The sequence below is a fragment of the Somniosus microcephalus genome, chromosome 2 (assembly GCF_052327205.1).
Source record: "Somniosus microcephalus isolate GS21.2 chromosome 2, FLI_Smic_1.0, whole genome shotgun sequence".
Taxonomy (NCBI): Eukaryota; Metazoa; Chordata; class Chondrichthyes; order Squaliformes; family Somniosidae; genus Somniosus; species Somniosus microcephalus.
Genome location: NC_140988.1, coordinates 176,275,788 through 176,281,433, shown reverse-complemented (window position 1 = coordinate 176,281,433; position 5,646 = coordinate 176,275,788).

The following is a 5,646-nucleotide window of genomic DNA, read 5'->3' as shown; positions in this document are numbered from 1 at the left end:
GGTGACTTATGCAACCCTTCCTTATTAATTATGTGGCCACAATATGATATTTGATTTTGGAAAAATTCGCACTTGGGGCGATTTGCTCGTAGGCCCCGTTCTCTCAGCCTAGTGAGCACCTGCTCCAAATTGGCAAGGTGCTCGTTGTCATTTTCTCCTGTTACAAGGATGTCGTCTAGGTAGCATTGAGTTCCCGGAATCCCTTGGAGGACTTGCTCCATAGCTCTTTGCCAGATAGCTGGAGCGGATGCTACTCTGAAAACCAGTCGATTGTACTGGTACAGACCTTTGTGTGTATTTATCGTGAGATATTTTTTAGAGGCCTCTTCAACCTCCATCTGTAGATATGCCTGTGCCAAGTCAATTTTGGTGAAACGTTTTCTTCCGGATAGTGAGTCGAAAATATCTTCTATCCTCGGAAGAGGATACTGTACCGTGTGAAGGACCGGGTTTACAGTCACCTTGAAGTCTCCACAGGTGCGAATTTTTCTCTGTACTTCAGATTTATCATTATTCAATGCTTTCTTCATGATTGGAATGGTGGGTGTTGCCCACTCGCTCCAATCTATTTTGGATAATACTCCTGCCTTTTCCAAATTCTCCAGCTCTGCCTCGACTGCTGGACAAATTGTGTATGGCACCGGTCTTGCCTTAAAAAACTTGGGAATTGCTGCATCTTCCACTTTTATTGAGGCAGTGATGCCTTTCAAGGTTCCTAGTTTCTCTTGAAACACTTCTTTGGCTTTGGCCAAGGTGTCTTTTAATCGTTCAGCTATGACGTCATCATCGTTTTTTTTCTTACTGTCACCATCAGTGCCTGAATGGAGTGCCAGTCTAAACGTATTTTCCTGATCCATTCGCGTCCCAACAGCGGTGGACCACCATCTTGTAGAATGTATAAATACAACTTTTGTATTTCCTTGCCGTTGTATACAACAGGCACCCTTATTTTTCCTTTGGGGTATACTTTCTGCCCCGTATATGTTTTCAAGATAATGGATGTGTCTTTTAAAGGTTTATGCGGAAATAGCCGCTCGTAATCCCATCGATTTATGACGGTCAGAGCTGATCCTGTATCTAGCTCCATTTTAACTGGGTCCCTGCTATCGTGAGGGTAACCCAAATGGTCTGGTAATCATCTTTGGCAATTACATTATGTAATTTGAGACAGCTTAGTCTCTTGTTTTCGGAGTCGCTATCGCTCTTCTGGTCTTCGGAGCTACTGTCCGTCATCATTTGTGCCTTTCTGTACTTTTCTTTATTGATTTTGTTTTCCTCTCTGTGGATTTTTTTTGTCCAGATCGGCATACCCATGCAATGTGTCCAATCTTTCCGCATTGCCTGCATGCTTTGTCCTTGAACCAGCAGTCCCTCTGGTCATGGGTGGATCTGCCGCAGCGATAACATCTCTCGAAACCCTGTGTCATTTCATGGGTGCCGAAGTCCTGTGTCTTTTGTTGTATCTCTGCAGCTCCTCTTGCGGCTGCTTTGTATGATACAGCCATACTGAAAGCCTTGTCCAGTGTTAAATCTTTTTCAGAAAGCTGCCTTTTCTGTGTTCCTTCACTTAAGAGACCGCAGACGAATTTGTCTCGAAGATAATCTGCTAGTCCTGCCCCGAATTGGCAGTGTTTTGATAGCTTTCTTAATTCGGTGAGGTAATCAGCGTTACTTTCATTCTTGTGTTGATTTCTCTTGAAGAATTTGAATCGTTCCGCTATCAGCAGCGGTGTTTGGTTTAAGTGCTCCTGTAGGGTATCAACAATTTCTTTAAAATTCTTGTCCTTTGGTTTGGCTGGAGTGATTAAATTTCGTAACAGCCCGTATGTCTTTGCTCCCATTAGATTTAGCAGTACTGAAGCTTTTTTTTCATCTTCTATTCCATTTGCGGTGCAATATACCTCCACTCTTTCCACATATGTGGTCCAATCCTCTATCTCGTTATCAAAAGCATCAATATTGCCAGACTTAGGCATCCTAGAAATAAAATGGCGCTTCAAGTGCTTTTCTTTCTTTTCTGCAGAAAAGATATGGCGCTTCCTGTGCTTCCCCGCCGCTGCTGCCGATGACAACGCTGTTTCCCGCGGTTTCCGTTCTTTTTATTTATTTATTTACAGTTGGAGACTCGTTCCCGCTGGACTCTCTCTCTCTAGGTCTGAACACCGACCTGCTTGCAGCGCCGGCCGTCTCCCGAGTGCTCCCTCCCCGTCTGTTACTGCTTGCCTCCGCTTTCGCTGCTTGGCCTAGCTGTAGAGCCAGCCGCTGGAGCCCCAGCCCGACGCCCAGGAAGGATTATTGCAGTACCTGCCACCAGCTTGGCTAGCTGGTGAAATCACAGCTTTTTCTTTTTCTTGATTTTTCTTCAACTTTGGACGCCAGAGGAATCGATGTCCTTGAGGTGCTGCCGAATTGCAGGTAAGTTCGTTTCCAATTCGTCACCACTGTTGTGTCTGTGTGTTGATGGAGACACTGAAGACAGGAGTTGGTTTCATAGGTGTTTACTAAACAAAGTCTGGAGGGGAACTAACTGATAAAACACAATATACAGGCTTATATAGCCCGAGTGGCCATTACCGGCATTACAGTACACCTGGGGCTCTTAAATGCACATACACTACAAAGTCAACATGGATTTACAAAAGGTAAATCGTGCTTGACTAATCTACTGGAAATTTTTGAGGATGTAACTGGTAAAATAGATAAGGGAGACCAGTGGATGTGGTGTATTTGGACTTTCAGAAGGCTTTCGATAAGGTCCCGCATAAGAGATTAGCATGTAAAGTTAAGGCACATGGGATTGGGGGCAAAGTATTGACTTGGATAGAGAACTGGTTGGCAGACAGGAAGCAAAGAGTTGGAATAAACGGGTCTTTTTCCGAGTGGCAGGCAGTGACTAGTGGGGGACTGCAGGGATTGGTACTAGGACCCCAGCTATTCACAATATATCTAAATTATCTAGACGAGGGAACTAGATGTAATATCTCCAAGTTTGCAGGCAACACAAAACTGGGTGGGCATGTGTACTGTGAGGAGGATGCCGAGAAACTCCAGTATGATTTGGACAGGTTGGGTGATTGGGCAGAAGCATGGCAGATGCAGTATAATGTGGATAAATGTGAGGTTATGCACTTTGGTGGCAAAAACAGGAAGGCAAATTATTATCTGAACGGCAATAGATTGGGAGAAGGGAAAGTGCAACGAGACCTGGGTGTCCTTTTGCACCAGTCGCTGAAGGTAAGCATGCAGGTGCAGCAGGCAGTTAAGAAGGCAAATGGTATGTTGGCCTTCGTAGCGAGAAGGTTCGAGTACAGGAACAAGGGTGTCTTAATGCAGTTGTACAGGGCCTTGGTGAGACATCTTGAGTATTATGTGCAGTTTTGGTCACCTTACCTGAGGAAGGATGTTCTTGCCATGGAGGGAGTGCAGCGAAGATTCACCAGACTCATACTTGGGATCGCAGGAATGACGTATGAGGAGAGATTGGGTCAATTGGGCTTATACTCGCTGGAGTTTAGAAGAATGAGAGGGGATCTCATTGAAACTTATAAAATTCCAACAGAACTAGGCAGACTAGATGCAGGAAGGATGTTCCCAGTGGTCGGGAGTCCAGAACCAGGGGTCACAGTCTACGGATAAGGGGTAAGCCATTTAGGACAGAAATGAGGAGGACTTTCTTCACCCAGAGAGCGGAGAACCTGTGGAATTCTCTGCCACAGCATGCAGTGGAGGCCAATTTATTAAATATATTCAAGAAGGAGTTAGATATATTTCTTAAGGCTAAAGGGATCAAAGGATATGGGGAGAAGGCAGGGACAGGGTACTGAATTTGGATGATCAGCCATGATCTCATTGAATGGCGGTGCAGGCTCAAGGGGCTGAATGGCCTGCTCCTGCTCCTATCTTGTATGTTTCTATGTTTCTATTAAAACCAGTAAAGCCAATATTAAGAATTGAGTGAAAGAATCTTCGATAAGAATGGCATCAAACAGAAACCATTGCTGTCATTGTTTTTATGATGGTTTTTGGAACACCTAAAGGTAGAGACATAATTATGCATGCAATAGTTGAATTGACAGTAAGGTAGAAAGCATTCAAAAGAGGTATCAATAAAGACAATTAGCTGACATCAACAGAGAACTTCAAAGAAGAAACCACTGCCAAAAGGGTATAAAAACATAGACCTTTTCAACAGAAAGGCAGAACTCGCTGAACAGGCCAAGCATTTCTCAACTCTTCAGAGGCATTTCTGTAAGTTTTTGACTATGAGTCTCAGGAATTCAAAGTACTTGATTTTGGTGGATGTTCTGGATTTAGAAATAAGTAAGAAATGTAGAAATGTAACGAAGTAAAGATTTGAGAATAAAGATCTCTGAGAAATAAGAAAAGTAAGCTATTGGTATTTTGAATTGTTAATGTTGCAACTGATTCAACAGCTGTTAAATGAATGTCGGCTCTTAAAGAAAACTATATATTTTTAGAATTGTCTCAAAGAGTAATTCTGTATAAACTCGCGAACCCAATTTCTGTACACTCTTTTGTAAGGAGTTGCAGAATTCTGGGGGGTATTCCAGACCCTCATAATATCCGGAACGTTACAGCCTAGTTCAACTTATTAAAAGTACTATCTGGAGGATGGTAACATCTTCAGTCATTCCTTTCCTTTAGGGAGAGATGGCCTGAACCTTTAGACCCATTTAAGCGTCTTATGAAATTCGGCTTTCTCTAACTTAAGTTGAAGGTGAACGTCTGGGGAATATGCCTGATCTGGGGTAGCCTGGGAAGGGTTAGGACTTGTAATTATCCCTTCAGTCCCACAGACTAGTCAAGGAACAGCCTGACATAGTCATACTCACAGAATCATACCTTTCAGCCAATGTTCCAGACTCCTCCATCACCATCCCTGGGTATGTCCTGTCCCACCAGTAGGACAGACCCACCAGAGGTGGCGGCACATTAGTATACAGTCGGGAGGGAGTGGTCCTGGGAGTCCTCAACATTGACTCCAGATCCCATGAAGTCTCATGGCATCAGGTCAAGCATGGGCAAGGAAACTTCCTACTGTTTACCACCTACTGCCCTCCCTCAACTGGTGAATCAGTACTCCTCCATGTTGAACACCATTTGGAAGAAGCACTGAGAGTAGCAAGGGCACAGAATGTACTCTGGGTGTGGCACTTCAAGGTCCATCACCAAGACTGTCTCGGTACCACGACTACTGACCGAGCTGGCCGAGTCCTGAATGACATAGCTGCCAGATTGGGCCTGTGGCAGGTGGTGAGAGAACCAACATGAGACAAAAACCTACTTGACCTTGTCCTCACCAATCTACCTGTCACAGATGCATCTGTCCATGACAGTATTGGTAGCAGTGACCACCGCACAGTCCTTGTGGCGACGAAGTCCCATCTTCACACTGAGGACACCCACCACCATGCTAAATGGGACAGATTCAGAACAGATATAGCAGCTCAAAACTGGGCATCCATGAGACACTGTGGGCCATCAACAGCTGCAGAATTGTAATCCACCACAATCTGTAACCTCATGGCCCGGCACGCCACCATTACCATCAAGCCAGGGAAACTATCCTGGTTCAATGAGGAGTGCAGAAGAGCATGCCAAGAGCAGCACCAAGCGTACCAAAAA